General features: G+C 44.0%; 1 long non-coding RNA gene across 1 annotated transcript in view; it reads left to right on the top strand.

Annotated features, from left to right (window-relative positions):
- LOC105879490 (uncharacterized) overlaps positions 1-27,216 on the top strand; it is a 71,808-nt gene that overhangs the window by 10,753 nt on the left and 33,839 nt on the right. The window lies entirely within an intron of this gene.

Genomic DNA, 27,216 nt, shown 5'->3' on the forward strand with positions numbered 1-27,216 from the left:
TAATTCACGTTAGATGGTGAAGAACCCCCACTCTTTAGAGATCTTTAATCAAATTTCCATGCTAACACACACATTTTTTTTATTTGTGCAAGAGATTTATTTTTTTATTTTTATTTATTTTTAATTTCTTAATTTTAGCATATTATGGGGGTTCAAGTGTTAAGGTTACTTATATTGCCCATGTCCCCCTTGAGTAAAAGCTTCAAGCATGCCCATCCCCCAAACGTTGCACATCTTACTCATTGAACACACTCATGTTGGCTTGAAGTGAACTATTCACAGAATGCTTTTAGCCAGGTGTGGAAGCCTTTGAGTCTTGTTTTCCTCATCTATAAAATGGAGACAAGAACACCTGTATTCCAAGGTTTTACAGTCACAGTGACTATAAAATCACAGTGGGATCAGGAAAGGCATTTAATAAATAGAAACTAGCAAGGATTACTGTGACAATTTAACATTTTGTTTTACAATACATATATGTCCATGTGGGACAATAATACCCCTCCCTCCATATTCAGAGAAAATAACTTTAGTTCCCTGAAATGCATAATAATGGAGAGTTGGAAGTAGACAGCCCCACCAGACAAACACGGAAGAAATCATCAAGTCATTACACTGCTCTTATAAAAGGCTCACTTTGACCTTAGACATAATCATAAGAGGTTTGCTTATCTAACTTCTCAGGGCAGAAGAGGTTAAAAGCACCAAAATGTTACAAGAATTTCTTAAAGAAAGGAAGCCCCAAAATGAACTAATCGGCTAAGTAACTAAACAACAAAAGTGACAGCCCTACTGACTATAAAGGCATAAGAACAAAGTAACATTTATTATAGAACTGAAGCATCTCAGCGGCTGATGTAACCACAGGATGTGACTGTTCTAGGTGCCATGGGGGGTAGTTACTCTAATGTCTACTAGCTGGGTAACCTTCAGCATTTTACTTCTCTGAACCTCAATTTTCTCATCCATGAAAATGGAACAATCTGCAACATTAGGTTGTTGTGAGTAACACATTAGATAATTAATAATTAGTGAGATAATTACAGTGTCTTACTCAGCACATAGGAGTTACTTAAAGATATTGGTCTCCTTCCCTCGGACATACACACTTTGTATAGTAAATAATGTTTTATAGTGAGTCACAGTTTAGCTACCAAGGAAACATTGGGTATATTTGAGAAAGTTCAACCATACAAGTGTCTAATTTTAAAGAAATGACTACTATTTTAAGAACATAAAATAATTATATGAAAAATTAGATTATATGGCAGAATCAGACATTAAGTCACAAAAGTGCATTATTAATCTGTCTTTGTGTGTTGGATATTTATTCATGACGTAGGAAAAATGCAGCTATATTTTGTAACAATAGAACAATTCTCATTTAATTCCAAAGGCCCATTTTAAATATGAGATCACTGAGGTTCAGAGCAGTGACAAGCACTTGTCCAGGGCTGTGCAGCCAGGGTGGAGACTCAGCCCTGGGCATCTCTTCATCAAATGTGTGGCCTCCAGGGGGTGACGGTGTGGTTGAGTCCTAGAGGGGAATGTTCTCTTCCTCTGGCACTATGCAGGGAGGAACTGCCCTCCCAATGCCACTGCAAACTAGTACACACTCAGTGCTGGCCCCCTCACTGGGAGGGGCTTAGAGGCCCCCCACTGTTGTTTCCATCTCCCGGTGTGAGCCCTTGCAGATGGAGGTGGGTAGCTGTTACTTGGGCTTTTTACAGTTTATTTTTGGAGACAGAGTCTCACTCTGTTGCCCCAGCTAGAGTGCGGTGGCATCATCACTGCATCACTGCAACCTCAAACTCCTGGGCTCAAGCAATCCTCCCGCCTTGGTCTCCTAGAGTGATGTGAGGCTAGAGTGATGTGAGCTCAGAGATGTGAGCCACCATGCAGGGCCATTTTACAGTTTTTATTGAAATGTTTTGCCCTTCATCACAGTGATAGATGCTCTTTGTCGAAAAACAGTTAAGTGGAGGGAAAAAAGACAAAGAAACTCAAACCTTAATAATCAATAATTGCTCACAATCACTAGCACATTAAGGTTATTTACTTTCAGTCCTTTTATATACTTAGGGATATTTGCTTTACACTATTGAAATTTTACTGAATATGTGATTTTGAGTGCTGAGCTTTTACTACCAAATATTATGTCACAAACATTTTACCGTTTAAAAGTATAAAAGCTCTTTAATTTGTTTTATTTACTCTGTTGTTTCCTAAATAACGCTGGGATAAACCATATGAACATAAATATCTGGATTCCATACTTTATTTCCTTAGCTTATATTCCAACAAGTAGAATTACTCAGCACATTCACCAGCTGTGGCCATAACAGTTTATTTTCTCCCCACTCAAGAGTACCAGAGCTCATCTCAGAGCCTCTTGCCAGAATCAAACATTAAATTTTAAACCATTGTTAGTTCTTCAGATGAGAAACGTAAGTAGTTACTTGTGTTTTCATTTTCTTGATTACTGGTGGGGGTGAACATGCTGTCAATGCTTATTTACAAATCACATGTTCTTTTAGGAGAATATTTTACTCAGGCTGTTTCCTTATTTGGAGGGGTGACAAATGTTTTTCTTATAGATTTATATGAACTCCTTATACACAAAAGACAACATCACCTTTTCATGTGTTTTGCAAATATTTTCCCTTTTGGCTTTTTCCCAGTTCTTTCCCATTAGCACACAAATGTAGTTTGAGTTATTTGATTGGCAAGTTGGCAGCTTTTAAGAAAACTCAAGTGTGGCCATGCATATTTTAAGAGGGATGTAGAGGAGAAACAGGGGTCTGGTTTGTACATGCTGTCACTAGCTGCTCCTCATGAGAAGGAGGTAGGGAGTGGACCTGTGGGGGACAGGGGAGCCTGGACCTGCTCCTGGACCTGCACCAGGCACAGAGGGGTCAGTGTCCCCAGCTCTGTAGCCCTGACCGGGAACTTCCTCACTTGTGGCCCGAACGCTTTCTGAGAAGCATCACTGCTTGGGGAGGTTTGGGGGCTCAGACGAGTGCCTTGAGGTACAGGAAGAGACTTTATATTGCCTGCTGGGACAGAGCTACTTGGTTCCTTTTTCTTCTAGAAGTTGCTAAAGGCTGGCAGAGGGGAGAGTGCTCTAGGGGCCAAGGAACAACTTCCCCTTCACTCTCTGAAGTTTTGCAGAAAAGTCAGCTCATAAAAGGCAGATTAATGTGAGAAAAAAGGCATGTAGAATTATTTTAATGTGTATGCATGGGGAATCATAGGAGAATGAGTCCCCAGTAAGCCAAAGGGATATTGACGGTGACACACCCTTCTTCTTAGGGGGGCAAGGGGGATGGGGAAGTGTGGATGATTTTAGGGGGGTAGTAAATGATTTTTAGGGGAATTCAATGGGCTTGAAAAACCTACACTGACCTGGGACAAAGTCTGTTGGGCTCACAGACAGTAGTTTATGACCAAAGTCTGCCCAGTTGTGTTGACAGACTTGTCTTTCTTCCTGAGATATGAGTTCAGTTAATGGGAACTCAGGGAAGGGACCAGAGGCCATTGTCTTCTCTGGTGGGTCAGGAATTTAGGCAGATAAGGGACTTCTGAGAACAACTTCACCCTGTGCTTTGGGACAGACAGAGGATTTGAGAGACAGGAGGTTGGGGAGAAGGTCAGAGAGACCTTGAGGCAACTTCCTCAGTCCAGCCTGTGAAAGCACCATATTTTGGGGTGTCAGTTTCTGATCCCTAGTGGCACCCAGCCATGGGTGAGGCTATGGTCTGCTCCCCTCATTTACAGCTGCACCTCATTCATTTAAGCATCCAGAATGGCCCACTTCTGGAAGCTTCCTAATGGGCATCTATGAGAAATAGGAGCAGCACAGAAACCCAGTGGGAACACTGCATGGTCTGGCTGGGTTGAAGTGAGCAGCAGGCACAATCTCATCTGTTGGTGTCTGCTCTAGGAACCAACCTGTGTGATCTGGGTTCAGCAAAGCCAGGAAGACTCAGACTGGAAAAAAAGGGGGGGAGGCTCAGAGAAGCATCAGGGGAAGCTTGAATCTCTAATGGAGGCATCAGCGAAGAGGACAAGACAGCACAGAGACAGCTGGGGTGGTCCAGACACCCAGGAGGTGTGTACATTTCCATAAAATCGCATTCCAGCAGGCATAGGATTACACACACAGAAACACTTTCCTGAGCACCTAAGATGTGCCGGATTGGTACTGTGCTGGGCCTCTCTCCTATGGTCATTTTTAATTGTCACAGTGGGTGGTACTTTGTTTTTGTTTATTTTTCCTTTTCTCTCTTCTTCACTTTGCAGAAAGGGAAACTGAGGACCAGTGCAGGGAAGGGGAAGTAACTGCAACTGCTGAGCTAGATTTCCATCCAGGTCTGTCCCTCTCTGAAGCTCTGTGTGGGGCTGTGCTAGCAGTTCATGTCCTTGGGCACCTCACCCACCCTGTGCAGCCCAGCTCCTGGACTCCTGGTGCTGCTACATGCCCGATGGGGCCTGTTCGTGCAGGACCCCTGAGACACAAGCTAAGGAAGCAGGGAGCTGCTGAACAACTTTCAGATGGCTCCCGTCAGGACAGACAGAAATGAAAGTCTTCAGTAATCAGGGAGTGCATTACCAACTCTCAGGAAGCCTTATTTGAGCCACAGCCCTTTCCCTGTGGGTATAAGTTGATGTGAAACCAAATTAAAATCCAGCACCTCCACCTGCTCCCAGCCGAGCCCTTGAGCCCACTAAGGGAAGAAAGCCACTCCCGCTAGCACCTTTTATTGTGGCTTATCCCCTCTTTAGGCAACAGGAGGGAGGACTTTGGTGTAAGTAGCTGTGATTTAGGGGAGAGAGAACCTGTCTTTCCTCTCTGGAGGTTTGATATTTGAGTCTAGAAATGCACTAGACAGTAGAAAAGGCACACAATTTATTATGTGCATATTCAACAGGAGAAAAGGCACACAATTTATTATGTGCATATGCAAGGGGGTCCCATGAAGTATGAGACTCAAATAAGGGCCAGGTGGTTAAAGATTAAACAGCAGTTTGAACTACAGAAAGAAAGAAGGGCTGGAGGTTTCTGGAGGGTAGTAGTGACAAGCTGTGGAAGGGTGAGGGGAAGAACTAAGGTGAGGACAAAGGCTGTCTTGTCATGCAAGCAGAGTTTCCAGGAGCAGTCCTCCGCAGAACAGGGAAGGGTCAGTGAGGGCATGGTGCCCTGGGCAGTCTGTCTGGGCACGGTGTCCCCTGGGCAGTCTGTGTGGGCGGGTGTCCCCTGAGCAATCACTCTGGACAGGTGTCCCCTGGGCAATCTGTCTGGCCATGGTGTCCCCCGGGCAGTCTGTCTGGGCATGGTGTCCCCTGGGCAGTTTCTCTGGGCGGGTGTCCCTGCTGTGGAGATCTTCAGTTTCTGTCTCCTGTGATGAAAGTTGATCTTCTCCTGCTGATGTACATGCCAGGGAGGGAGTTCATGACACTGGGTTTCCTCTGGAAGACCTTCCCTTAGCCTGACAAAGGAAACCAGAGAAAGCCCCTCCCTGTGCTTCAAGAGAGGAAGAGCATTCAGAAACCGGAGAGCGGGGAAGGCGGGCGACCTTGGTTCTGAGTGTGCTTCTTCAGTTCAAAGCACTCAGCATGTCAGAGCATCATACTTTGGGGCATTGTTTTCTGAGCACCAACAGTGACTAAGAAGGGGAACTGGAATGGTAAGTCATTTGCCAAACTTTTACTATAAGCTTTCTATATTTTACCTGATTTAATTCCCTGGATGGTCTCACCAGCAAGGACAGACCAGGGTTTGGAATGTGGCAGACATGGCCTCTCGTTCCTGAGTCATCACTTGCTACTTCGCCTAGTGACTTTGCAAATGGCAGGCAAATGGCACTGGTGACTGACGCGCTCTGCAGGGTTGGCGCAGGCCCCGGGAGGTCTACTCCTTCATGAACATATTATCAGTGTTGACAAAGACAAAGTCTTTGTGGCACTGTAGAAAAAATTAAAAGACATCGTGTGAAATAAACACACACGCGTGGACGTAGGTGTGCCAGGACCACGTCAGATATAACTGTATCTACCTACAGTGGCCGGTCATGCCAAGGCCATGGAGGCATAGATGACTGTTTATTTCCTCATCTATTTCTCTCATTTGTACTGCAAGTGCCTGGCTGAAGCGAGTAGCCTTGGCATGTTTCGTCCTCTCTCTACAGTTATATAAAGGAATGATGAGAGGAATCTTCACCCTGCGAAGTGGAGATTCTATGGGGGCTCCGTCAGCCACGTGTGAGAGTTTGGGAACTGCGGGACACTGCGCGTGGTGTTCGAACCGCTGAGGGGACGCAGCGGAGGGCTGGAGACTGCAGCCCAGGGGGCCCCGGAAGAGGGTGTGTGGGGTTAGGCTGTCAGGGCCGTGCGCATCTGTCCGAGGGACGCTGGCTGGAGGGTGGGCTGCATGGGGCTGAAGGTGAGGAGAGGGCTGAGGCCTGCGTGGGAGAGGCAGATGCTCCCCACTTCCCCGCCTTTGGGCACACGATGCCAGGCAGGCCACAGAGGTTTGCCCCCAGGGACAGAAAGTGTGGATGTGTCTAAGAAAATTAAGAAACTGTGTGAGAGAGCTGTGTTACGGCCCACTAGTATGGGCCGTAAACGCCTCCTCATGGGATTTGGGGCCATGGCTGTCAGACAGCTCCCCTGCCCCCACTCCTGCAGAGCCCACAGGTCTCAAACACAGGTCTCTCAGCCGAGTTTCTGTGCCGCAGGGAGGGCAATCAGGAAACAGGTGGATTCAGGTAATAGAAGAGGAAACTGGGAACAATGCTTTAATCAGCCTGGTCTTTCATTTTAAATGTTGATAGACAATTATGTACAGCAACTAAGTCAAATGTTAAAACCAGAACATCAAGGGAGTTGGCCAAGTTAAACAAAATGAAAAACTAACACTGGTGAAAAAAAAAAAACCAAATAGGAAGAGAACTACAATAAAACAAAGAAACAAAGCAGAAATTTCATACACTCAGAGATTTGAGAAAATATTAAAACCGTAAAATAAGAGTAATAGTCTATGAAAAAGGAAAAGCAAATAATAAGAGAGAGTTCTTGAAAATTTAACAAAATAATTGCTGAAATAAAAATTCAATTGCAGAGTTGAAAGTTAAAGCTAAAGAAATTTTCCTAAACTGAGAGCAAAACAAGAGAAAATATGAGGGAAAAGATGATAGATAATATAGGAGGCCTACCTAATGTGAATTTCTCAAAGAAAGAACACAGAAATAAAAGGGAGAAAATGACATATATATGTATGTATATATTTTATATATATGTAGTAATATATGTACCTAAATGTCACGTGTATATACATATGTGTATACACATATGTGTGTATATACGTGTGTATATACATGTGTATATACATATGTATACATATATGTATATATATATGTGAAGGAGACAAAGAAGAATGAAGAGAAAAAAGAGGAGAAAATAGCTCAGAGCTGATGAAGGACACTGGTCTTCAGACTGGAATGGATGAATTTAAGGAATGCGTATACCTGTATGTTATGTAAGTCCAGAACAAGTACAATTAAGAGAAGAGCTTTAAAAGTTTTCACAGGCAGGGACAGGGGAGACAGAGAGGCTTCTGCAGAAAGTGAAGTCCGACTGGCCTCAGAACCCACGCCGATAGCACGGAATGCTAGAAGCCAGCAGAACAGTGCTTTCAAATCTGAGGGTGGAGATGGCTTTGAACCTTAAATCTTACAGATGGCTGAAAGATCAATTGGTTCTGAGAGAAGAATAAAGACATATTTGGGGATGTAAGGACTGAAAAAGTTTAGAAGCTGTTGGAGAAGGCCCCCGCCCCACCCGGGAGAGTGCGAGGCGCCCCAGCCGCATGCGGGCCGCGTGGGGTGTCTGGGGCAGGCGGGGCAGCAGTCAGGGCCGGAGGAAGGTGAGCTGCAGGAGGGGTGATGTTGCAGGAAAAATGAAAAAGAGATCACACAGATGAGAAAGGGCCGCTGAGCTGTCGGAGACATCTGCAAATGTGGTGAGAAGGCAGATCTTGTTTTTCCACGAGGAAAGAATGTTGGCTAAAAACCCAGGAGACAAACAAGCAAACAAAATGCTGTACCAGCGAGCCATAGTCCAAACTCGAAGCTAACTAAGATGTGGCATCACTTCGGGCCACTGATGGAGTATGAGAAAAGACAATGTGGCGTTTTCCACTGGGGAACACAGGGGCCAAGAAATTGGACCCCAGCAACAGGGGACAATGGGGGACAAACCCCACGCCGCTGGGCTGTGCGGTGGAAGTGGCTTCACAGCTGTCACTCCGGGTCTCGGCTGACTGGCGTTCAGGTTCAGAACAAGCCTGTGAGGAACAAATGAGCAAACACACACTGAAGACACTTGGGGTCACTGAATGGAATATGGTTTTTGACAATGTTGACATTGCACAAGTCCAGGTGACAGAGGTGGAAGGATGGGGGGTGAGACGGGGCAGTGAGGATGCTGACGCCCGCTCCGCACAGGGGTGCTGGGACGCAGAGGGCATGGGATGACCAAGGAGGTGTGCTCTGCCATACCATTTGAAGTTAGTTACAAAGACAATCATCTGGAGGAGAACCAGATGCAATGATAAAATTGCCCGACATTTGGAGAAGCGGAGGGAAAGGAAGCAGGGAGTGGTGCCAAGCACCGAACCACCATCACTCTTATGGGCCGGCGAGTCAGCAGGCTGCTGGTGTGAGAAGGAGGACGCAGCCAAAGGGATGGACATGCACACAGAGTCTTGAGGGCCCTCATTTCAAGCATGGCCGGGGTGCGGCCTGGCGACCTGGGACGGGCACCACCCTCAGGTCCCAAGGAGCAGGTGAGGACGGCGCTGTTCTAGTGGGACAGGCAGGGCCTGCGTGAGGGGCTCTGCACAGCTGTGGCCTGGCCGAACACAGTACCGCAGAAGCGCGGAGAGAGGACGGGGACCGGGCACCCTCTTTGCCAGGCCTGCCTGGACGCTCTGCCCTGATGCCCTTGCAGCCGGCCTCCTCCCCTGGGCACGGGCAGGGGAGCGTGCGTCCGGCGGGGGTTGTACGAAGAGTAACCAGCAGAAGTCAGCAGGCATTTTCTGAAGCTGGCAAGTCAAAAACTAGGATAATGAGCATATTATCTAGGAAACGAAGTGGCCGACTGCAGACCTACAATCAGAGGGGAAAGCGGCTGTGGCGAGCGGGCTGTGGACAAGGTGCATGTGCTGGCAGAGGGTTGCTTTTAAAATAAAGCTTTCTGCACTACGTGAAGTTGTTTTTTTAATTCTTGAAGAAAACTTGTAAACCAAAGGGAAAGCATATGCCATTACAAAGATGTCAGCAGGCTGAGAAAATGGGCTTGATTTAGTGAGATGAAATTTAGCAGCAATTAATTTAAATTGCTGATTTTGTTTCAAGAGAGAGCCAAGGGGGGTGGCTTAGCTCAGCCTCCATGATTAAGGGGTGCGGTGGGGGTGCCCACAGCTCTGTGATCTCCTGCAGGCACTGACCCTGACCCCCAGCCCACCACAGCCAACGCCAGAGGCGCTCAGTAGCAATGCTGGCCCGCCTGCTCCCAGCACACCACCCAGATTAATGTCACTGTGCTGCAGCCTCCGCCCAAAGCATCAAGCCTCCCGGCTCTTCTTAAATCCCTTAATAGGAGTTATCGCTGTTATATCTAAGATTCACAAGGCCGCAGGACAGAGAGATGAGTCACCGAGGCTGTAATTATCAAAAGGAGTTTTATTGTCCAGCTCGAGCTAGGGTCCGAGCCCCCAGAGTGCCAGCGCAGTGGCCTCTTCTCCGGGCAGGGACCCTCCTTTGTGTGTTAGTCCCCTTTTATAACTTAGTTGTTTACACACTGGTCTTGCATCCGCCCCCACAGGGATTCTTACTTCATCCTGCCCCTGATAGGCCCTAACCTGTTCCGGGTCCTAGCTGAGAGACTCCGGTTTCTGCTCTCTTTGTCTTTTTCTTCTGCATCCCATAATGTACTCATAATGCCTTGCAGTCAGCAAACAAGCAGTAAACAGAAGCTGGAAGGTGTCCATTGTCCTTTTAGCCCAGTGTCTTACAATCGCCCATTACTTCCAACTCCTCAAACCCTTCCACCGGCGCTCTGGAACGCCCAGGCCTATCAGCAAATGTCCCTGTGCTCTGCAACGTTTTCTTAACCACGGTGGCGCGGCGCTCACCGGCCACAAATCCTCGCCCACAGCGGCGCTCTCGGTCCGCACGGTGGTCGGTGCTGCGCGTTGACGGCGGATCCATTTTGCGCTTGTGTGATGAGGAAAGCTTGAAAACACGGAAGGCTTGTTTTACTTTACAGGCAGCTTTAAGAAAAAAACTATAATAATTCCTACTAAGGACTTGTTAAAAGTTCGCAGATTCGTAGTAACTTATTAGCTGAACGTACACACTGCAACTGCAGAGGTAAGAGCTGTAAAAGTAAAAGCTTTTGGCTGTCGACTACAGCAGACGCTCCGCTGTGGCCCTCACATCACGGCCTCGGCCACAGCCGACGCTCTGCTGCGCGCTCATCTGTGGCTGTCGACTGTAGTCGACGCTCTTACCGAAGTGGTTAAAATGACCTTAATGTTCTTCCTCTTTCAAGAGCCGGGCTTTCCCCAAGGGCATTGCTGCCTCTCAGTCCACTCCAGCAGGGACCGATTTCTGTTGTTCGTTTTTCTCACCCTCGGGACTGCTGGGACCAACGGCCAGGCAGGTGTCCTTGTTTCCCATGTCTCCCATGGCCTGTCTCTCATCCCTCTTTCTGCAAAGGCTCTGGGTATTTGAAATGCCCGTTTCAGATCACGGCCCCACCTCCCTGCCCTCCAGTCGCTACCCTGCGTTTCCTGAAGACAGTGCAAGCTTGGAGCTTTTCTCTCCAGCACTGCTTTCCTCGCAGTTCTTGGCGACGGCAGCCTCCGCACCAGCACCAGGCTGGCTGCCGGCCTGCGCCTGCCCACACCCGACCTCCGCTCCAGCCCCGCAGGCCCGCGCCAGTGGCCGCACTGCAGACCTTACACTGCCGTCTCCGTCCGGCAGCGCGTTCTCCGGCCGCCTGCACGCGTCTTCCCATCGCTCTCTCTAGAACTGACTCTAACAGTCCTTCAGGACCGGCGGGATCCTCAGTCCACGAGCCCTACGCCTTTGTCCTCCTGTCTCTCTTGCCCACAGTTCTGTCCTTGCCCAGCTGAGACTCTGGCGTCCACGCGGTGCCTGCCTCCTCTCTGCCCTTTGGTGACCTTGCCCTTCTCTCCTTGCGCTGCAGTGTCTTGAGAAAGCCCAACCCGCCTGGACCCAGCTCGCCTCCTGCACCTCCACCCTAAGGCTCAGTGTGCGCTGACTGATCTCATGTTACATTCATGTACACTCCAGCTCACACGTGCCGGTCGACTGGATCTCTCTCTGCGAATGCCGCTGCGTCTCTTTTCTCTTTTGTTTCAGATCCCTGAAGCCCTCCCCCTTCTCGTTCTCAGCTGATGATCACACACCTTATTACTGTAAAACTAGCATCAAGTAGAATAGACCCACTGCCTCTTTCTACTGCAGAATCTCTGAACCTGCAGGCCTGGAAGGACAATCCTGCTTTTCTCTACGGCTACCTTTTCGCAGGTGTGTCAAATCCCATCTCTTCTCACTTTCTCATGGGTTTTGCCCTTCTGCCTTCTGGATCATTTGGGTCAGTACGTACCTTGCACTTTAGCCGCACCCCCCCCCGCATGTTCCTCTCCGGCTACTAATCTGCTAGTGCTCTGTTACAGCAAAACTTCTTTAAAAATCCATCGAGTGTTACTGCCTCCACTTCTTTATCTGCCATTCTGTCTTTCTCTTTTAACTGTATTTTTTGAATTGTGAAGCATTATATATGCATGCAACTCTTACATAAACAGAAACATACAGCTCAGTGGATGATCACAACGTGAACGCCTGTGCAAGCTCCACCAAGGCCACGGCGCGGAGCGTGGCCAACACCACAGAGCCTCTCACGCCTTCTCCAAATCTTACTTTCCTTTTCCTCACATAAAGGTAACTGCTATGCTATTAACAAATGTTATTCATTTTTCTTATGATTCTTTTTAGATTTTTTTTTTTACCTAAGCAAGAATATGGTTCTGCTTGCTTTTTGCACATTCCATAAATGGAATTATACAATATATACTAATTGGAGCCTGGCCTCTTTCATTCAACATAATCTCATGGACTTATGTCCAGGAGATTAACCCACTGTGTTGTTGTCTGGAGCTGTAGTTCATTCATTTCCATTGTTGTATGTACACCCATATATGAATAGATTAGAATTAATTTGCTCCATTCTACCATCAATGGACATTTGCAGTATTTTCATTTTGGGGCAATTTAAGCAACGTGGCTGAGAAAATTCTTGTGCATGTACATGAATCCAGGTGCACGCATTTCTGTTGGGTACACACACACACTACAGACACACTATATATACTATATACACGCATGCTTGGCTCTATACACAGGAAAGTGGACTTGCTGAGTTATGGAGTCTGCATTCCACTTTATTAGATAATGTAAAATTGTTTTCCAAAGAGCCAATTTCCATCACCACCAGTAGCACCTGGTGTTCTCCATACTCTACGTCTTCTAAACACTTGGTATTTTGAATCTTTTGAAGTGAGTCCTTCTGTTTGGTGTGGAGGAGTATTTCATTGTGGTCTTCGTTGGCACAGATAGAGAAATAATCAGATAAAATGGCCAATGGGGCTGAGAACCCACTTAAACTGGAAAGAGCGCATGGGCGATTCTGAGCGCTGGTGGAGCTGGGCTTGACGTCTTTTTTTGCCATGGACTCAGTGACATGGGACTAGTCAATTTCTCTCTTTGATCTGTAGCTTTCTCTTATGTAATGTGCATGGAACAACTTTGACCTCACAGACTTGATGTGAGGGTTAAAGACAATACGCGTCATGTGGCTGGGACACAGTAGGTACTTGATAAATGGTGACTCTTTGTGCTTCGTCTCCTTACTCACTGGCAGAGAAGCCACCAAGCAGACAAAGCAGCAGAGCTCAGCAGAACGTAGGAGCAGCGGGACCCCCTGTGACAGCTTGTGTTGTTATCCCACATGTGTTTACTCTTCCCCTCCCCTGCATGAGCCCAGGGCCTGCCCTGCCCTGCCCTGCCCGCCTGCATGAGCCCAGGGCCTGCCCTGCCCTGCCCTGCCCTAGTTTTGTGGGGTTTACTTTGGCTGGTGGAATGTGAGTGGACATGACCTGTGCACATCCCAGCAGAGGCGTGGAATGTCCTAGCAGGGTTCGGCTTGGCCTCCTGTTCTCCAGCCCTCCACCTCGGGAAGAGCACGCCCGGGAAGCGGCCACTTCTGCAGCCTGAGCCACGCTCCTGGAAGCCTTACTGCACTATCCTGATGCCTGGACTCAGCTGTATGTGACTGTGCTGAGAACTGCTGGAAACGTGACACTCTGACATGTCAGAATTCTATTGTGCATGGCAACAATACAAAGTAATCAACATAAAATAGATTTTCTTTGGAGATAAGAATAAATACAAGAATAAATACAAGTGGACACATACTCCAATTTTCAGCCCTGAAGCTGTTAGTGTTTGTCTTCTCAGAAACATGAAACTGTAGGCACAAAAGATCTTTCTGCTTTGAAAAGAGAAAACACAGTTAAAAGAAACAGCAACATTTTAAATCATAGTTTTCTCTGTACTGGTGCAACTTGAAGGGTAAAAATAAATTCCACAAAACTGGAATCTGGAAGGATGGAAACACACTAGATCAGAATGTAAAAATATTTGCAGAACAGTAAACCTTAGACATCACTTAGTGCAGCCCTCTGGTCTGCATATCACAAGGAAAGGGTTATCACTAAACATGAAGTATTTGGTCATCTCCCCAACCGACTGCCCACTAAGCTATTCCCCCGTCTACCCACCCACAGACCAAACCACTCATCACTGCACGGCCATCCACTGCGTGCCAGGTGCTGTGCGGTGCGGGGACACGGTGATGCAGGAATGCTTTCAAGAAGAGCGGAGCCGGGCAGTGGAGGCTGTCACAGGAAACCCCACGCGGGGCTGCAGGTGCCGCCCGGGTGCCGGGCGGGCTGCTTCCTGGGACGCTGGAGGAGAGCACGCCGTGGCCCTGCAAAGCTGTCTGATCCTTAGGGACGGAGACTCTGACTCTTACTTCCTCCCCAAACTCCACAGCAGTTGGCATAGTGGAGGTGCAGGGAGGTGGCAGGTGATTGAAAATTCTTGGTGTGGAGGTAAGAAAATCTTCTCCCATGGTTATCAAATTGTAGGGACATGGCCAGCCCAGCCATGTGGCTATTTCCACCTGGTTTTATGTCACAGCCCCTTGATTCACCTGGACAACACTTCCTGATCTATGTCCATCCTACAAACCAAGCATGGTCTCCCTACATTTAGCCATTCTCTCTCTTTATCTCTCTTTGAAAATCATGCTTCTACTACCTATTGTTTGAGATAATAGTTAACTCTTCTATAGCTTATAGTATAAGACAGTCTATTTATATTCTATCTTTGGTTTTCTATCTCAACTACCATTCAGACTAGGATACATCTATTGTCTCTATGTCATTGTGAGAATGATATAAGTTCATGTAAAGCACTAAGAACAATGTCTAGCAAATAGTGGGCTCTCAACAAATGCTTTTATTAGCTAGTATATCTTTGTGTGCTTTAATGAAAGTTTGAGTGACAGAGCCTTAAAAAACTAATTGCTGAGTCAAACAGTAGGTAACTTTGAAATCTGCCAATTGGCAATTTTCACCAATTTTTCAATTTCATAGAATATGAAAGTCCCAATTTTACCACCACAGGTCAATAATATGTCGCATTAATTTGTAAAATTTTAAAAATACAATGTATGAAAAACAGCAGTTTATAGCTAGCTTAAGTTGCATTTTCTGGATGAAGAGTGAGCTTGCACATCTGTTAGATCTAGTCATCTATAGCTTATTTGTGCTGTGTTTGTGAATGGGCTGTTAATACCCTTTGCTCATCTTCCCTTTGTGTTGATTCTCTCTATTCTTATTGATTATTGTAGCTCTTTATAGATTGTACATAATATATGCAAATATTTTCTTACTGTCTTTTGACTATGGCCTACTGTTCTTACTCTTTATAATGGCTTCCAGTTAATTTTAGGGTAGCATAGGGCACCAGCTCTCCATCTAAGAACAGTTATAAACCTTGGACACAGTATTAGGAAAATTGCTTTGTGGTTATAGAAGAAACACTGAGGCAGGGCTAAGATTTCATGGAAAGGAGAAACCCAGGTAGGTGTATCTGACATTTGGTGCCGGCTTTTCTCCAGAGGCATTTTCTCATACGCAGGTGGTGGCTGAGAAAGCCGAGAGCGTTGGCGATGATCTGTTGAGGCTAGGGAGAAGATGGATTTCAGGGCCCACCGACAAGGAGGGGCTCTGGTAAGCACCCCAGCATTTAGGTGGGGTCTCTGGTTTATTAATGGTTTCATTTGTATGGTACATTTGTTACGATCAGTGAACTAATACGGATGCATTATTATGAACTAACGTCTATAGTTTTATCACCCTTTGTATTGTAGAGTTCTATGGGTTTCGACAAATGCATAATGTCGTGCATCCACCATTACAGTATCATAAAGAACAGTCTCACTACCCTTAAAATACCCTGGGTTTTACCTACTCATCCTAGCCCTCCCCTGAGTCCTTGGCAAACACCGATCTTCTCTACAGTTCTGCATTTTCTAGAATGTTTTATGGTTGGAATCCTACAGAATGCAGCCTTTTTAGATTGGCTTCTTATATTTGATAATATGCATTTAAGGTTCTCTCGTGTCTACTTGTGGCTTGGGAGCTCTTTTTCTTATTTTGTAGATGTTCTTTATTAGGCTTAGGAAGTTCTCCATTCTTAGTTTGCTGAGGGTTTTTAACATGAATAAGTGTTAGATTTCATCAAATGCTTTTTGTGCATCTATTGATATGATCATATGATTTTTTCTTCTTTAGCATATTGATGTTATGAATTGTATTTATTAAGTTTTTAAATGGTTAAATCAGCCTTGCATACCTGGAATAAATTTCACTTGGCTATGATGTATAATTCTACTGATTTAATTCAGTAATATTTTGTTGAGAACTTTTACAGCTATATTCATGAAATATATTGGTATGTGGCTCTCCTTTCTTGTGATGTGTTTATCTTATTTTGGTATTAGGATACTGCTGACCCTATAGAGTAAGGTAGCAAGTGTTCCTTTTGCTTCTGTTTTCTGGAAGAGATTGTAGAGAATCAGTATCATTTCTTCCTCAGATGTTTGGTAGAATTCAATAGTGAAACCCTCTAGACCTCATACTTCATGCTTTGGAAGGTTATTAATTGTTGATTTACATTTTTGATAGAGACCTATTCAGATTATCTATTTTTTCAAGAAAGATATTTTTCAAAGAATTTTTCCAGTTCATCTAATTTTTCACATTTGCAAACATAGAATTGCTTATAATATTCCTTTATTATTCTTTTAATATCCATGGATTCAGTAATGATGTTCTCTTATTCATTTTTGATTTTAGTAATTTGTGCTTCATCTCTTTTCCTCTTGGTTAGCCTGCTTAGAGGCTTATTAAATTGATCAATTTATTAATCAATTGTAATGAACTTGAAAAATATCAGCTTTTAAGTTCATTGATTTTATATATTGATATCTTGTTTTCAATTTCATTGATTTCTGCCTTGATTTAAATTATTTCTTTTCGTCGACATTTTTTAGGTTTATATTGCTCTTTTTTCCCTCTGGTGTCCTATGGTGGAAGTTTATATTATTAATTTCAGATCTTTCTTTTTTCTAATGTATGCATTCAGTGCGACAAATTTCCCTCTAAGCACTGCTTTTGCTGCATCCCATACATTTTGATAATTCGTGTTTTCATTTTTGCTTTATTCACAGTATTTTATTTTTTATTTTTTGAAACTGCTTCTTTGACCCACGTGTTATGGGTCAAAGTGTGAATGTGTTAAATCTTCAAATATTTTGGCATTTCTAGGTATCTTTCTATTATTGATTTCTAATTTAATTCCACTGTTGTTTAAGAGCAGACATAGTATGATTTCTATTCTTTTAAATTTGTTAAAGTACTTTTATGTCCCAGAATATGATCTAGTTTGATAAATGTCAATTTGAGCTTGAGAATAATTTATATTCTGTTGAGATTGGGTAAAATATTTTATAAATATCAATTAAATCCAGTACATTGATGGTGTTGTTCAGTTCAACTATTAATGTATCCTTACCAATTTTCCGCCTGCTGATCTGTCAATTAAAGATGGAGAAATGTTGACATCTATAATTGTGATAGTGGATATATTTCTTTTTGTAGTCCTAGCAGGTTTTGCCTAAGATATTTTGGTGCTCTTTTGTTAGACACATATATGCTAAGAATTGTTATATATTCTCGGAGAATTAATTCTGTAAACACTATGTAATGTTCAACTTTATTCCTGATAATTTCCCTTATTCTGAAGTTCGCCTTGTTTGAGATTAATATGGTTATTCCAGTTTTCTTTTCTTTTCTTTTTCTTTCTTTTTCTTTTTTTTTTTTTGGTTAGTGCTATCTTAGCTTATCTTTTTCCAAGGCTTTATTTTTAATCTATCTGTGTCTTTATATTTAAAGTGGGTTTCTTATACATGACATATAGTTGGGTTTTTTAAAACACACTTTGAAAGTTTATTTATTTATTTTTTTAGTTTGTATATTTAGGCTGTTTGTATTTAAAGTGATGACCAATGTACTTGGATTAATGTCTACCATATCTGTAACTGTTTTCATTGTCCTTTTCTTTTGTTTTCTTTTTAAAAATGTTTTACTCTTTCATTCCTTTTTTGTCTTCTCTGGTTTTTTGTTTTGTTTTGTTTTGTTTTAGCAGTGTTTTTTACCACCTTCCATTTTAATGATCTATAATGACAACATATGATCATCTATATGAGGCTTTTGATTTCTCATTTCTAATGGTATAAAGCCCATAAATAAAGTATGTTTGGTTTTTCAGCTTGATAGGTACAATATCTTCTTTTTATTATTTTTTATTTTTTTATTTTAGCATATTATGAGGGTACAAGTGTTAAGGTTACATATATTGCCCATGCCCTCCTCTCCCCTCGAGTAAGAGCTTCAAGTGTGTCCATCCCCTAAACGTTGCACACCTTACTCGTTGTGGTTGTATATACCTATCCCCACCTCCCCCTCCCACCCTCCCGACACCCGATAAATGTTACTCCTATATGTCCACTTAGGTGTTGATCCGTTAATACCAATTTTCTGGTGAGTACATGTGGTGCTTGTTTTTCCATTCTTGAGATACTTCATTTAGTATAATGGGTTCCAGCTTTATCCAGGAATATACAAGAGGTGCTATATCACTGTTGTTTCTTAAAGCTGAGTAGTACTCCATGGTATACATATACCACATTTTATTAATCCACTCATGAATTGATGGGCACTTGGGTTGTTTCTACACCTTTGCAATTGTGAATTGTGCTGCTATAAACATTTGAGTGCAGGTGTCTTCTCTGGTTTTAATTGAATATTTTGTAGGATTCTATTTCTCTCTTTTCTTAGCATATGAATTGTATTTCTTGAATTTTTTTAAGTTGTTGCCCTAAAATTTGCAGTAGACATTTACAACTAATTTCAGTTCATTTTCAGATAACCCTGTACTTCTTCATAGGTAGTGCCATTACCTTATAATAAGGCATACCCAATTCCTTCCTCCCTTCCCTTATAACATTGTTGTCATTCATTTCACTTATCCTTAAGCTATAATCCCACCCCAATATATTTTTGCTATTATTACTCTGAACAAACAGTTAACTATTAGATCAGTTAAGTACAAGAAAAAGATATTGGGACACTGTGATACAATAGAAATACATATTTTGGTCTTCATTCCCATTTTCTGGCATATGGCTGGTAAAACTCTTGGAATATCTGAAGTGATAAGTGTCTTTTGTATGCCACTGAGACGACTGGTGGCTGGGGTATCCCAGATAGCTTTTGGATGGGGGGTTAGTTGCTAGGGGAACCAACTATGAGATTAAAAAGTGGCTACTTTGAGTTCTACCTTTCAACTTCCAGAGGGGTTGGAGAGAAGAGGGACTGAAGGTTGAGTTAATCACTGGTGGTCAATGATCTAACCAATCATGCCTACATACTAAAGCCTCCATACAAAACCCCAAAGGATGAGGTTTGAAGGTCTTCTGCTTGTTAAACACATGGAGGTGCAGGGAGGGTGTCACACCCACAGGAGGCGTGGAAGCTCCGTGCCCTTTCGCCATACCTTGCCCTGTGCATCTCTTCCACTTGGCTGTGAAATATAAGTGATGTGTTTCCCAGGGTTCTGTGAGTCATTCTAGCAAAGGGTGGAACCCAAGAAGGGGCTTCTGAGAACTTCCGATTTGTAGCTAAGTTGAATAGAAGTTGTGTGTGACCAAGGGACCTACCACTTGTGATCGACATCTGAAGTGGGGGCAGTCTTGTGGGACTTAGCTCTTAACTTGTGGAGTCTGCACTAATTCTGGTTAGTACGAGAACTGAATTGAATTATAGCACACCCCGTTGGTGTCTGCAAGGTACTGGAAAATCCTCACACATTGGATCACAGAAGTGTTCTGTATTGAGTGTGGGAGAAGGGAAAGACAGTTTGTTTTTCCCCTATATAACCTTCTTTAATTCCTTTTCTAGCACTCCTCCTTACTACATGTAGATCCAAGTTGCTTACAGCCATCATTTTCTTTGTCTCTGAACAATTTTTAAAAAATATTTCTTGTGAGGTGTGTCTACATATTTATGCCTCTGTGTTTGTTTATCTGAGAAATATGTATTGCTGCTTCCCATTTGAAAGATAATTTCATTGTATTCAAAATTCTAGGTTTGTGGCCTGCATGGTTTCTGAAGAGAAATATAATTATGTAATTCTTTTTTTTTGCTATATAGTTAAGGTGGTTTTCTCCTCTGACTACTTTCAAGATTTTCTCTTTGTCCTGGTTTTCTGCAATTTGAAAGTTCTAAACCCAGGTGGGATATTTTTGTTTTTTGTATTTATCTGGATTGAAGTACTCTCAGCTTCCTGGAACTGTGATTTGGTGTCTTTCAATAATTTGGAAAATTTTGGACCATTTTTATTATTATTATTATTTTATTTCAGCATAGTATGGGGGTACAGATTTTAAGGTTTCAATAAATACCCATACCCGCCTCCCCCCACAAGTCTGAGTCTCCAGTATGACCATCCCCCAGATGGTCCACATCTCACTCATTATATATGTATATACCCGCACCACTCCCTCCTGCCCAATACCCTATTACTGCAGTAGCTATGTGACCACTTAGGTGCTGTTCAGTTAATACCAATTTGCTGGTGAGTATATGTGGTGCTTGTTTTACCATTCTTGGGAAACTTCACTTAATAGTACGGGTTCCAGCTCTAACCAGGAAAATATAAGCTGTGCTATATCACCATTGTGTCTTAGAGCTGAATAGTACTCCATGGTATATATATACCACATTTTATTAATCCATTCTTGGATTGATGGGCACTTGGGCTGTTTCCACAGCCTTGCAATTATGAATTGTGCTACTATAAACATTCGAGTGCAGGTGTCTTTTTGGTAGAGTGTCATTGGATCTCTGGGTAGATGCCCAGCAATGGGATTGCTGGATCAAATGGTAGATTCACTTGTATCGCTTTAAGGTATCTCCATATTGCTTTCCACAGAGGTTGAACTAATTTGCAGTCCTACAAGCAGTGTAGGAGTATAGAATTTTTTTATTTCCATCTTGATTTCTTCATTTATGAAGTAATCATTTAGTAGGAGGTTGTTAAATTTCCACATTTTTGTGTAGAAATGTGTGTTTCTGTTAGGGTTGATTTCTACTTTTATTCCACTGTGATCTGAAAAGGTACATGGTATGATTTCTATTTTTTTAAATTTCTTGAGATTTACTTTGTGTCCTAGGATATAGTCAATCTTAGAGAATGTCCCGTGAGCTGATGAGAAGAACGTATATTCAGTGGATTTGGGGTAGAATGTCCTGTAGATGTGAGTCAGACCCAGTTGTTCCAAGGTTTTGTTTAAGTCCATTATTTCTTTATTAATTTTCTGTCTGGAGGATCTGTCTTGTGCCATCAGTGGGGTGTTGACATCTCCGGTGATTATGGAGTTGCTATTAATCCATTTGCTTAGATCCAGTAAGGTTTGCTTTATGAAACTGGGTGCACCTAAGTTGGGTGCATATATATTTAAAATTCTTATCTCTCCTTGTTTAAGTATGCCCTTACATAATGACCCTCTTTGTCTTTCACTACTTTTGTTGCTTTAAAAACTAAATTGTCTGAAATTAGAACTGCCACGCCAGGCTTCTTTTGGCTTCCACTTGCCTGGAATACTGATCTCCACCCTTTTACTTTTAGTCTATATGCATCCTTGCAGGTTAGATGTGTTTCCTGAAGACAGCATATACTTGGCCTGTATTTTCTTATCCATTCAGCCAGCCTATGTCTCTTGAGTGGAAAGTTTAAGCCATTCACATTTATTGAGAGAACTGATAGGTAGGGTAGATTACTGTTCATTCTGTTGGGTTGGATGTTGTTGCTTTGATTTCTCTCTTGAGCCATTATATTATCTGGCCTTTAATCTTTGGGTTTTGGTTGTTTTTATATTCATGAGTTTTTATTATGGTGTTCCGTGCATAACACTGTTTTGAGTACTTCTTGTAGGGCTGGTCTTGTCTTGGGGAATTCTCTGAGACTTTGCTTGTCTGAGAATGTCTTTATTTCTCCTTCATATATGAAGCTTAGTTTTGCAGGGAATAATATTCTAGGCTGGGCATTGTTTTGTTTCAGAAGAGTGAGAATAGGGCCCCAGTCTCTCCTTTCTTGTAAAGTCTCATTAGAGAAGTCTGGTGTTATTCGAATTGGCTTTCCCTTGTATGTCACTTGCTTCCTTTGTCTTACAGCTCTTAGAAGGGCCTCTTTAGTTGATATTTTGGTCAGTCTGATGACTGCATGTCGTGACGTCTTCCTGTTTGCATTGAATCTCCCAGGGGTCCTCTGAGCTTCTTGAACTTGTATATCGAGATTTTGAGCAAGGCTTGGGAAATTTTTCTCTATTATATCTTCAAATAGCTTGTCCAACCCTTGGGTGTTGTCCTCTTCCCCTTCTGGTAACCCTATGGCCCTCACATTAGGTTTCTTCACATAATCCCACATCTCTTGTAGGCTTTGCTCTTTTCTCTTGTTTCTCTGCTCTATCTCTGTGACTTATTTATTTAATTCGAGGGTGTTATCTTCAATCTCTGAGATTCTTTCTTCTGTGTGATCTACCCTGTTCTTGAGACTTTCCACTGTATTTTGTAGTTCCCTGAATTAATTCTTCATTTCCAGGAGTTCGGTTAAACTTTTCTTCATTGTGTCTATTTCTTTAGTGAACTTTTCTTCTAGGTCCTGGAGGCTTTTTGTGGTTTCTTTGTGTTGGTTATTGAGTTGTTGTTGCTGCTCGGTGAGTGTTCTTATGATCCACATACGAAATTCCTCTTCTGTCATTTTGGTTGCCTGATTTGGGTTGGTGTCCATTTCTAGGGGGCTGGTGCTCCTCTTTGGGGGTGTATTTTCCATTTGGTTCTTCATATTTCCTGAGTTCTTTTGCTGATTTCTTCCCATGTTGATCAGTTGTTGTTTCTTTCCTTTAGGTTTTTATTTGGGTATTCACACGCTTTTTTAGTTTCTGAGCCGGTAGGTGGTGTCTGTGGGTGAGATTCGATCACTCCCTGTATAATGAGTCAGTGGATGCCCTGAAAAGGTTGTGCAGGATGCCGTCCCTGTCAGTAGGTGGCGCTTGCTTGGAGGAACAGGCTATGCTGTTGTTTTTGTGTCCTGTTATCAGCTCTTGTTCTTTGCGGAGCTGGGTTGGGTAAGCCTGCCCTCAGGCACCACCAATGCCGTTAGGAGGGGTCAAAGTTCTGTTCTCTACTTCCAGGAAAACCTGTCAGGGTGGAGCTGGAATGGACCCGCTCAGCCAGAAAGTCTGCATGTGGGGGTGGGGCTGTCTGAGACCCACAGTCTGGAGCAGGCCTCGCTTCTTTCCACCCTCCCCAACTCCTCAGCTACTCCTGGGCCTCTGCCAGCAGGCCAGACCACATGCCACCAGGCCTCCCAGGATTGTGATGCCGGCAAGGAGTTTCCCTGCGCAAGAACGCCACCTGTGCTGGGCCCACGGCCTCCCTTTGGGGGGAGGGTTGCCCTCTAGGATGCTGATCTTCCCCTGGAGGCACACTCACCTCAGCAGGCTGTTCACAAATATACCTTCTGTGCCCCGGGCAATGCTAGACCTCGGTGCAGGAGATCTGGTCTGCGGGTCCGACCTCTGGGTCCCAGAGTTCAAACTCTATCCCCACCAGGGAGCCCAAGCTGTGTCTGTGTCTCTCAGCCTCTGAGTCGGCACCGTTCTTCTGGGAACACCGTGCCAGCATCACCTGGGAGGGCTGGCGGGTAGGGAGCTCACAGTCTGAGTTTAGCTGTATGGTCCCAAAAGGGAAGGTCCCGTTCCCTGGAGGTGCCTCCGACTGGTGGCTGTATTGTCTCTCTGGGCAGCCATGGGTAGTGTCGGGGGAGGGGAGGAGGAGGCAATATGGCACCTGCCTCACAGCTCGGGTCTGTGCTCACCGAGGTGCCCAGAGGGATTTGGGAGTCTGGTGCCGCGTCCGCTATTGGTTCACTGCTAACTGGCGGTGGCCGTCTTGGGGCTGGTGTCCGCAGGTCTCTCCACCCGCTGGGGAGCCCACCAGCAGTCCCAAATGCAAGGGAGGGGAAAGGTGATTTATCCACCTACCCTTCCTGCTGGTCTCTGAGCTGCTCCAGTGGTCTCAGCTTCCAGTTGTCCTCCGCAGCCTCCTCCTGTGGAGTCTCCCGGGGTCTCAGGTACCTCTCCTTCTGGCCCTCGTCTGCTGTATGCTTGCCTTCTTGCTTCTTTTTTCTAATTTCTGCTAGAATCTCTCTTTTCTGCAGACACACTCTTTCTGGCGGTGTTTCTCGTCCGTCATCTTGATCCTCCTCTATTATTATTTTTTGATACAGATCCTCACTCTATTGCCTGGGTGAGTGTGGTGGCATTACCCTACCCCACAGCAACCTCAAACTCCGAGGCTCAGGTAATCTTCCTGCCTCAGCCTCCCGAGTAGCTGAGACTATAGGTGCATGCCACCATGCCTGGCTAATATTTTATATTTTCAGTAGAGACAGGGTCTCACTCTCATTCAGGCTGGTCTCAAACTCCTGAGCTCAAGTGATCCTCCCACATCCGCCTCCCAGAGTGCTGGGATTACAGGCGTGAGCCACCTCACCAGGCCTTACTCAGCCATTATTACTTCACACATTTCTTCTGCTCCTTTTTCTGTTTCTTTTCCTTCTCGTGTATCAATTACACATACTTTACACCCTTTTAATTACCCTACAGTCCTCAGTTATTCTGTTCCATTTTCTTTTCATTTTTTTGTCTTTTCATATCAGTTAAGGAAGTTTTTATTGACATATCTTCAAGATCACTGATCGTTGCTCAGCCTTGCCCAATCTATTGATAAGCACAACAAAAGCATTCTTTATTTCTGTTACAGCGTTTTTGATTTCTAGCATTTTCTTTTGATACTTAGAGTTGACATCTCTCTATTTACCCTACCTGTCTGTACTGGTATGTTGTCTACTTTTCCATAGACTCCTTAGCATATCATAGTAGTAGTTATTTTAATTGCCCTATCTCATAATTCCAAACTTTGTGTTGTTAAGTATTTGAGTATCATTTTGATGCTTCTTTTGTTTTCTCAGATGATGTATTTTCTTGCCTTTTAGCATGGATTGTAATTTTTTGTTGAAAGTCGGCATGATGTATCTGGTAATAGAAATGGAGATAATTAGGATTTTAGAGTGTTTTTTATATTATTCAGACTAAGATGTGGGTTGCATTTATTGATTGCTGCAGCTATAGATACCAGAGGGCTTCAGTTTCCTTGTTAATTCTTTCTTCCCTGCTGCCTTTGTGTTTCCCTAAGAACTCCTCTTTACAGAGAGTCTGTGTCTTGCAGCTGCTCTGATTGTAATCCTCTGTAATTGTACTGGCGCCTTATTAGTCAGGTGGTAAGAAGTTGGGAAGAAAACGCACTATATTGTCTTTATGATTAAATATCAGTTCTTTTTAGCTGGACTGAGTCCTTGACTTGTGATTTCCAGAAATATTTATTGGCCATTTTTCTTCTCCTTTCATGTGAGAAAGGAGGGTGGGTTTGGAATTGTCTAATTGCTCTGCCCCTAGGTCAGACAAGACTCTGGTAAAGTTGTTTTCATTATGGGCTGGTCTTTGTTATGCAGAACAGAAGGTTCTGGGCACATTTCAAAAAGCTCCATTTGTGGTGAATTAAACTTTACATTCTGAAGCCTTTAACCCATGAACATGGCATATCTCTTTATTTGATATCTCTCAAAACTGTTTTGTGGTTTTCAGTGAAGAGGTCTTAAACATCTTTCGTTAACTTTATTCCTAAGTATCTAGGAATATTCCATTAATCCATGGAATATTTTTAAATCTCTTTTCTAATTGTTTGTTGCTAATTACAAAAAATCAAATTATTTTTGTGTAAAACTATTTATCCTGAAGCCTTGCTAAACTTCATTTCTTAGATATGTAAATTTATTATAGTTTTTATTTTGTGGCTTCACTAGGGCTTTCTACACAAACAAGCATTTTGTTTGCAAATATTGTCTGCAAACCTATTTACATCAAGTATGTTTTAAATCATTTTATTCTAAAATAAGCGATGAGATCAGCCTACCCATCACAATTCCTTGAGAGCCCTGGCCTAAGTTAGCTCAAACCTTTGGCTGAGCAGTAATGGTCTACATATCAGAAGGAGAAGAGTCCACGAAGCAAGGCACCTTGTGACACTGTTACCCCAGAGAGGTCAGAGGCCTCTGCCTACTGACCACGGCGCAGCTCCTGGGGTTTGCAGAGGGCTGGGAGTCTTGGCAGACTTTACCACTCTCAGTCCATCAGGTTTGTCCTCAGACTGCTTCCACTTGTTAAGATGGATGTGCAGTTCTGGGATGAACAGTTCTGGGACAAACAGATAGGACACCTCCATCCAGCAATGTCCCTTTTGCCATTTGCCATGATGCCTGAGATGCCCATCCACCTTTCACTGCATTAGCCAGTCTGCCTTCCGCGTGTTCACCGAGCGCCTGGCGCAGTGTGCCCTTGCCCTTGGCGGTGTTGGCCTTTCTGGGTCTCTCCTGACCCCCACGCCCTTCGTCCCCAGGCTCACTTCTGTCCATGGTCACTCCTCACGTTGAGGAATGCCTCTGTAATCGTGCCTGCGGGAGCAGAGATTTTCCGACTTTGGACAAGCAGTGGACCAGCTCCTCAGTTACGCTTGTTTGCCGTCCAAATGGGTTTAAGTTGGAAAGCGACCCCGATGGCATCATTTTTAAAGATGCCTCAAATACTGCATTTCCCTTCATGTCGGAGTCACTGGCAAATTGCAGGCTCAGGTAAAAAAATAACATGTGTTATTCTTGTTAGCTGTGCTTTTATTTGTGGGGAAGGTGTTGAGCTTTGTTGTTGTTGTTTTAACCAAGAAGCAAATACGTGTTTAAAATGTGGGTTTGGGGTACAGCCAGCAGATTTGGGATATAGTGTAGAGAAAACCGAGCCAGTACTGGGCCACTGACTGCTGAGTGTGGAAGGATTTCAGAGCTTCTGATTAAAATGCAGTCCCCAAGAAGTAGGGAAAGCGAATGAAGCTGTCCACTTGCCGTCCTGGTTTTCATTAGTGGTGCTGGGAAAAGCCCCTTACTCAGGAAACGGCTGGGAGGAAGTGCGTGCCGTGTGGAGGGAGGTGGCTGTGGCTCAGAGGGAGGCTGTCAGGCCTGGCAGAGCCGGTCAGCGGCCTGGACGTGGGTCCTGCCTCTGGCTGGCAAAGCGGAGTGCGGCATGGTCCCCCCACGTGAGGAGTTCGTCCCCACATTCCTCCCAGGCGTGGTAGGAACCAGTGTGTGGTTTAGAAATCATGGTTGTGGGGTTAAAACTAAAAGCTCTTTGGAGGGAAAACCCCTCTGCAGTGGGGGCCTGGTTCTAATCTGGACCTCTGCGTTTTTAATAAGCTCTCTCGGTGAC

Source organism: Microcebus murinus, chromosome 8 (assembly GCF_040939455.1).
Source record: "Microcebus murinus isolate Inina chromosome 8, M.murinus_Inina_mat1.0, whole genome shotgun sequence".
Classification (NCBI taxonomy): Eukaryota; Metazoa; Chordata; class Mammalia; order Primates; family Cheirogaleidae; genus Microcebus; species Microcebus murinus.